Source organism: Crinia signifera, chromosome 2 (genome assembly GCF_055691185.1).
Source record: "Crinia signifera chromosome 2, ASM5569118v1, whole genome shotgun sequence".
NCBI classification, from domain to species: domain Eukaryota; kingdom Metazoa; phylum Chordata; class Amphibia; order Anura; family Myobatrachidae; genus Crinia; species Crinia signifera.
Window position 1 is genome coordinate 89864039 of NC_139218.1, and position 8505 is coordinate 89872543.

Genomic DNA, 8505 nt, shown 5'->3' on the forward strand with positions numbered 1-8505 from the left:
TATGATGAGCAGTTTAGGCAGAGGAAGGCGGTTCGCCCCAACATTCGTTGGGATCATAAGGATATTGCTTTATGGTTAAAGGTAACGGCCCCCATAAAAAGTGGGCAGCCCTTTCGTGGGGATGGGGGGGGGGGGCGAGAGAGGCCACAAGCGGGACGGCCATGCAGAAGGGACTCTGCTTTGCCTTCAACGACGGGTCATGCCGGTTTGGAGCAAAATGCAAATTCAAGCATGAATGTTCATCATGTGGAGGGAACCATGGGGCAAATAAATGCTTCAGAGGGAAGTCCCGAGACAGTAGTTCAAAAGGGGGCGACACCAGTTCGGCTGGAAAGGATGCTGGGTTATCTGCGTAGGTATCCTGACCAGCAGACAGCCGCCTTGTTGGAGGAGGGGTGTAGGGAAGGTTTTAAGATACCTTCTGACGTGCAGGTGTCAGGAAGTTTTAGGAGGAATTTGAAGTCTGCTAGGGAGCATCCTGAAGTGGTGCAGGAAAAACTGTTTAAGGAGGTGCAGCTGGGTCGTATGGCTGGACCGTTTAGGGCGGCACCGTGGCCAGATTTGATAGTCTTTCCGTTGGGGGTGGTGCCAAAAAAGGAGGCGAACAAGTTTCGTCTGATACACCATTTATCCTTCCCAAAAGGGGCGTCGGTCAATGATGGCATTGACCCCGACATCTGCTCGGTGGTTTATACATCGTTTGATGCGGCTGTTAAGTGGGTGAAGCGGTTTGGGAAAGGGGCCATGTTGGCAAAGACTGATATTGAATCGGCATTCCGGTTGCTGCCTGTTCATCCAACCAGTTTGCGCTTGTTGGGATGTTGTTGGGATGGGGAGTTTTTTGTTGATCGTTGTTTACCGATGGGATGCTCCTTGTCGTGTGCCTATTTTGAGGCCTTTAGTTCGTTTTTGGAGTGGGTGGTTAAGGATGTCTCTGGGTGCAGTTCAGTTATTCATTACCTAGATGATTTCTTATGTATTGGTCCCGGGGGGACCGGTGTATGTGATTTATTGTTGAGGACTGTTGAAAGGGTGTCGGCAGACTTTGGGGTCCCGCTTGCTCCGGGAAAGATGGAGGGCCCTGCGACTGTGATCAGTTTTTTGGGTATTGTCATTGATACTGTGAATATGGAGTGTCGCTTGCCTGAAGAAAAATTACTGGGTTTGAAGGCCGAGGTAGGGAGGGCGTTGCTGTTGAAGAAAATCAGATTGAGGGAATTACAGTCATTGCTGGGTAAGTTGAATTTTGCGTGTCGCATTATGCCGATGGGCCGCATTTTCAGCAGGAGGCTGGCAGCAGCGACAGCAGGGGTGGTTCTTCCTCATCATTTTGTCAGATTAGGTAGTGAGTTGAAAGGGGACTTGCGGGTGTGGGCATCTTTTCTGGAAACCTTTAATGGCAGGGCTTTGTGGATGTCAGACACTTGCGTGGCCACAGAGATAGACCTTTTCACAGACGCCGCTGGGAGTGGCGGTTTTGGGGCTTATTGCCAGGGACATTGGTGTGTGGGCCGGTGGCCGGAGTCTTGGGTGCAGAGAGGCTTGGTTAGAAATTTAGCATTGTTGGAATTGTTTCCTATTTTGGTTGCTGTTGTTGTTTGGGGTGAGCTGTTCCGCGATAGAAAGATTTGTTTTTACTGCGATAATTTGGGGGTGGTCATGGCTATTAATCAATTGTCGGCATCTTCACCGCCGGTGGTTACTATTTTGCAGCAGTTGGTATTGGAATGTCTGGCTTTGAATTTGTGGGTTGTGGCTAGGCACGTTCCCGGTGTCTCTAACGGCATTGCGGATTCTTTATCTCGTTCACAGTGGGAACGATTCCGGGAGTTGGCACCAGAGGCGGACAGGGAGGGGACCGGGTTCCCGAGTCGGCTCTGGGCTCTGCTGGACGGGTAGTCGATCAGCTCATCAGGGAATCCTTGGCCCCAAATACATGGTCGGCATACAATCAGGAATGGCGGAGCTGGTTAGAATGGCGTGAGGTAGTAGGTTTGAAGGAGGATGATGACGAGTTGGCTGTCTTGCTATACATAGGCCATTGTAAGGAGATTGGTTGGTCAGTGGCAAAGATCACGCGCTGTATGGCGGGCTTAGCTTTTGGGTTTCGTGCAGGTGGGAGGCCTGATGTCACAAAGAATTTCCTGATTGCGCAGGCTTTAAAAGGCTGGAGAAAAGGACATGTAGTACAGGATCAGAGAAGGCCGGTGTCCTTCCAGTTGTTGCAGAATATGGGCAGGAAGTTGGGTGAGGTCTGTAGTTCCAATTTCGAGGAAAGGTTGTTCGGGGTAGCCTTTTCGCTTGCCTTCTTCGGGGCATTGCGGATTGGTGAACTCGTGAGTCCAAGCGTCTCCAGGCCGGGAGGTTTGTTAGGGGAGTATGTGGATTTATACTCGGATAGGGTGGAGCTAGTGGTGAGGAGGTCTAAGACGGATCAATTAGGGAGGGGGAAGAAGGTGGTTCTTTTCTCTGTACTAGGCTCGGATATGTGCCCGGTGGCGCGGCTAAGGTTATTTAAGGAAGTCAGAGTGGGCAGAGAAAGGGATCCTTTGCTGATGCATGCGAATGGGTCCTTTTTATCACGGTTCCAGTTCACTAGCGTGTTTAGAGCAGTCCTGCGGACGTTGGGCCTAAAAGGGGAGGAACTCGCGGGTCACTCTTTCCGCATCCTGGCCGCAACTGAGGCTGCCAGGTTGGGTTTGGGAGTTGAGCTGATTAAGCGCATTGGGCGATGGGAATCGTCTCGTTTTCGTTCATATGTTCGTTTAGGGGATTGTTGAGGCTGATTGTGTTCTTTCTAATTTTAGGGCATTCCCCGTGCCTGATTTGGATTTTAGGACATTCATATGTCTTTTGGGGAGCTTTGCGGGCTGATGTCAGACCGAACGGCCGCCAGCTAGGTTTGGATAGAGAGGAGGCAGTGGTTCGCTGGCTGGGGAAGCGCGGTATGGTATGGAGTGGAGTGTTACAGGAATTTCACCGTTTTGTGCGGCTTGATAGGGCTCCCGACATATTAGTTCTGCACGTGGGAGGGAATGACCTTGGGAGCAGACCATTTAGGGAGTTGATACGGGATATCAAGTTTGATCTCTTACGGTTATGGGCAATGTTTCCAGAGGTGATCACAGTTTGGTCGGATATTGTGCCGCGCCGTTATTGGAGGGATGCAAGGTCGGCTGACAAGATTAACAAGGCTCGGATAAAAGTCAACAGGGCTATTGGGCGTTTTATGGCTAGAAACGGCGCGGTGGTGGTGAGGCACAAGGAACTTGAGTCTGGTGCCGGTGCTTTTTGGAGAGGAGACGGTGTGCATTTGAACGCTGTAGGGATCGATGTTTGGTCCTTGGGACTACAGGAAGGAATAGAAACAGCGTTTCGGATGTGGGGGGGTCGCCCGGGGTCAAGGGCTTAACCCCGTGCTTGGTGGCGGAGGGGGGTCCTCGAGGTTAGTGGCATTGAGGCTTAATTATGCGGCGGGGAGGGCCCCATGAGGGGGCTGGACTCCCCTGGGTGAGGCTAATTAATGAGCACTGGGTGTTGACAATTGGTGCCCTCGAGCCAATCGCTATCGGCTGGGGGTAACAACTCCTGGAAGTGCTTAGAGGTGTGGATTGATTTATTGAGGGCCTCGGGGACCACCTTCCGTGGGGAATGTTTTTGATTATTGTTAATTTTGTATTGTTTCAATAAAGATGGCTGCTGTGGCCAATTTTATCCAACAAGAGAGTTATGTCATTTGTGGGGGGATAATTGGGCACAGCGATTAGACAATACCCTGTCATGTAGGAGCCGGACTGGAGGCAAAGCCTGGGGGTAGGCTCCCCTGACAGGGTTTGTAGGGAGCTGACTAGCTGGACAGTCATAGAAGGGGTGTCTAAGGAGAGGGTCATAAGGGGGAGGGGCTTAACGGGGTGTAGTAAGGGTATATAAGCAGAGTGCAGGCAGGAAATAGGGGTCACTGGGAGATTTTTCTGAACAGCTCCCACCCACCCTCCCTAATTTTATAATTTTTAGGAAGAATTATTGATAGGTTGTCTTTTGTCACAGTGGCCTGTGCGGAGGGGGGTCCTCGAGGTTAGTGGCATTGAGGCTTAATTATGCGACGGGGAGGGCCCCATGAGGGGGCTGGACTCCCCTGGGTGAGGCTAATTAATGAGCACTGGGTGTTGACAATTGGTGCCCTCGAGCCAATCGCTATCGGCTGGGGGTAACAACTCCTGGAAGTGCTTAGAGGTGTGGATTGATTTATTGAGGGCCTCGGGGACCACCTTCCGTGGGGAATGTTTTTGATTATTGTTAATTTTGTATTGTTTCAATAAAGATGGCTGCTGTGGCCAATTTTATCCAACAAGAGAGTTATGTCATTTGTGGGGGGATAATTGGGCACAGCGATTAGACAATACCCTGTCATGGTTATAACTGCTGAAACATGCTAAAGCCTAGTCCCAGTGCAAGCCATAGTGGCACTAAACCAAAATGCCGTTCTGACACTGATGTTTAGCTACTTGGAACTATAGCGGATAAATTACCCCTTGCGCGTATTGCAACAAAAGGGGACATGTTAAGATATTTTTGTTTTTTAATAGATGATGAATTTAAGGGCATGAAGCATGGGATCGGTAGTGGAGTGATCGCAGAAGTTGTAACAGAAGAAGTTTTACTTCAATGAGGGAAAGCTGGAATTCCAACTCAAAGGAAAGACAAAGTAAAATGTAAGTTGCTTGCGCTTTATGTTAAGAACAGATCATTGTAAAAGCATAAAAATGAAGGTTTCAACTAGGGATGAGCGAGTCCAAAACGAGGCCGAACGTCATCTTCCCGCTGTCGGATTCTCGCGAGACCTGGGGATATATAGTTCCCGGTAGTCGACACTATTTTCAAACAGGCTGGTGATTTCAGACAGCACGGGTGTGTCCATGCTGTCTGCTGAGGGGGAAACCTGCTGTGGGGGGGGTGGGGGGGGGGGTGACAGGGACGGCGGAGTTTTGATTTATGCATAGAGGGGGCTCCCTTATCAGACCTGGGGAGCTGCCCTTTTTTACTTTTACTGCAAGGGCAAGGGCTGTTAAATGTGCTGTAGTCCAGGGGTGAGCCAAGAGTGCCGTATAATTCATGGGTTGTTGCTAAGTCTGCCGTATAATTCCAGGTGTGCTGCTCTTTTTTTTTATTAAAAGAATACAATTTTTTATTTTTACTGCAGGAATATGTCTGCTGTATAATTCCATGCCTTCTGCCATGTTTGCCGTATCACTCCAGGGGTTGTGCCATCTGTGCCGTATAATACCATGTGTGTCGTCATGTGTGCTGTATCAGGTCAGGGGTGCCACCATCTGTGCCGTATAATTCCTGGGGTAAGCCAAGTCTGCCGTATAATTCATGGGGTGCTGCCAAGTGTGCTGTATTAGTCCAGGGGTGATGCTAAGTGTGCCATATCAGTCCAGGGGTGATGCTAAGTGTGCCATATCAGTCCAGGGGTGATGCTAAGTGTGCCGTATCAGTCCAGGGGTGATGCTAAGTGTGCCGTATCAGTCTAGTGTTTGTGCCGCCCACTTGTGTCGCTTATCATAGTTATCCAACTAATTTGGTGCAACCTTTCGGCCTAAAAACAATATTGTGAGGTGTTCAGAATAGACTGGAAATGAGTGGAGATGAATGCTATTGAGGTTAATAATACTGTAGGAGGAAAAAAAAACTAAATTCTGTGATTTTAGTGTTTTTTATGCTTTAAAAAAATGAGAACCCAAACACCAAAACGTTGAAGGTGTGAATACCTGTATTGTTACATAATACTCTGCGCTCGCCATGCTTCGGGCACGGTTCCTCGCTACGCTCTGCACACTATTTTATTCTCCCGCCGCACCCTAGTGGATGGTAGGGCATGAAATAATGCCTGTTGGCACATGTCATGACGGCATGGAAACCGAAACCGACCACCGCATCTCCCCGCATGGCTGGTTGCACTCGCCATGATTCGGGCACACTATTTTATTCTCCCACCATACCTTAGTGGATGGTAGGGCATGAAATACCGCCTGTCAGCTCAAAAAACATGTCAACCTAGTGACCCAGTCGACCTTACTGCATGTTGACCTAACACTTGTTGACCTACTTGCCGGTGATCCAATGGCCGTTTCCCGTAAAGAGTGATCTTCTGCTATCAGTTATGCTTTCTCCACGGGAACTGCAGGATGCTATGTTTCCTAGGGGACCGGATGCTCCACCTGACCACTGTACATTACATGGCCCATTTGCCTGAGCTTGTATTGTACTGTCCTGCACAGTTGGAGCCGGAGCACCGTTTGCCAATAATGAGATGCACAAGCACATGATACGCAAGCGCGTCCCATTCTCGGCAAATGACGTGGCTCCATCTTTACTGTACTGTATATCAATCTGACACTGGATTAGTGGAGACCAGTCGTGGCGATTTGTATTGCATACATATTGTATGGTATGCCTCATGTACCTGAGTGTGCTACAAAAGTGGCACGCTAAAATCCTTGCCTATGCGCGCTGGCGCAACGGATGAGCATGGCTCCATCTATACTGTAATTAGTTTAATAAAATGTATACTGTAACTTTCAGAACTTATAACAGAGGTGTTAGGAACTTCTGTTGTGGGAGGATATCACAAGAATATGAGATGTCAGACACACTAGTGACACACGGACATGATATTCAAGGACACTGAAATGTAACTAGGAGTCACCAGACACCTTTACATAGGGATCAATTAAGACCAGTCAGTCAGTCATTTAGAGACATGCACTAAAGACAAGGCAACACTTATCACCCATATCAGCATAGCACTGGCAGAAAGGAATCTGATCCCAAACCAGGAATCAGAGTCTTATGTAAGAATACAGGTAAAACAGCATTAGACACGAGTGTATAGACTGTAACTCGGTCATGCACTCCAGCCAACACAACTCTTGGAAACCAATAGTAGTTAACTAGAAAATGCAGTAACCCAAGTGAACCACAGAGTATACTTACATGTGCAGTGAGTATCAGAGCAGATATCATGAGAATGGTAAGCTAAGCAAAGAGTATAGAAGTTGATGAGATGAACCATAAGTACAATGGTCAGGCTATTAATTGAGCGCTGAAAGCAAGTTTGTGTGTGGTGTGGAAGCCGTGGTGCTGATAGATGGTGTAACATTGGCAGAATGAAGCAGGTAACAACAGTTGCTTACAGAGAAGTATTCACTGGCGCAATTGCATGATACACTTCCAGTCTTGGGGAAAAAACTCAATTGTTCAGGCAATGAGCTGTTCCCTGAGTCTGGATAATATAGGGAGTGGTGTCAGCTCATTGGTCAGGCCAGGTAATAAGGTGAAAGATAATAACTTGAAAGGAAATTTTGGATACAGCAATGAATAAATGTTTAACCCTCTATGGGAGGCTATGACCATGAGTCTTGTCATTCTACTTGTGTCTTCCATTACAGGATCACTTGTCAAACTAGCAGAGTCTACAGCAAAATGATAAGATATTTGGCAGAAGTGGCCACATAACTGGTATACTGATATACAGTATGACTAGACTATCCATAAGGCAAAGGTACAGAGCTGTCTTCTATGATGAGGGTAATACATCCGTATCTGTAACTTCCTTTTGCTTCAAAAGATTGGTCACCTTTGTAGACTGATGGTGGGTACACATGGGTACTATCATACATGCTATTCTCTGATTTAAGTCCATTCTTTTGGTTCCTGGATAGCTGGTTCAATCCCATTATCTACATGGCAGTTCCTGAAGAGCTGGGTCAGTATCTGCTCAATGGTTACTGACTAGCTGGCCCAATCCAGTCTCTATTTGGCAGCTCCTGTATAGCTGGGTCAGTACCAATATTTGTTTAATCTTGTAGTTTCTGTATTGCCCCTTCATCCAACCGATTTGCACCCATGTTTGCCCAAAGTGTTTGCACCCCATGGCTTATCCTTGAGGGTACCAGGGCCGCCGAGAGGTATGCTGGGCCCTGATAAAATTAGAGGCAAATTCCTTCTTAGCTGGACAAAACCATGTGCACTGCAGGTGGGACAGATGTAACATGTGCAGAGAGAATTAGATTTGGGTGGGGTTTTCTTCAAAGTGAGATCTATATTGCAGTGTAAAAATAAAGCAGTCAGTATTTTCCCTGCACAGAAACAAAATAACTCACCCAAAGCTAAATCTCTCTGCACATGTTACACCTGCCTCCCTGCAGTGCACATGGTTTTGTCCAGCGAAGAAGCAATTTGCCTCAAAGAGTGAACTAGAATAAGGCCCTATGTGCACTGCAGGTGGGGCAGATGTAACATGTTCAGAGAGATTTACATTTAGGTGAGTTGTGTTCAAACTGATAACTAAATTGCAGTGTAAAAAGAATGATGTCAATCGTCTGTGGGCTACATGCAAAAGCAGCCAGTATTTACCCTGCAGAGAAACACTATAAAAGTATTTGCTCCCCTTGCAAAACAACATGGTTTGTTCCAGACACAAAATAACTGGCTTTTCTTGCT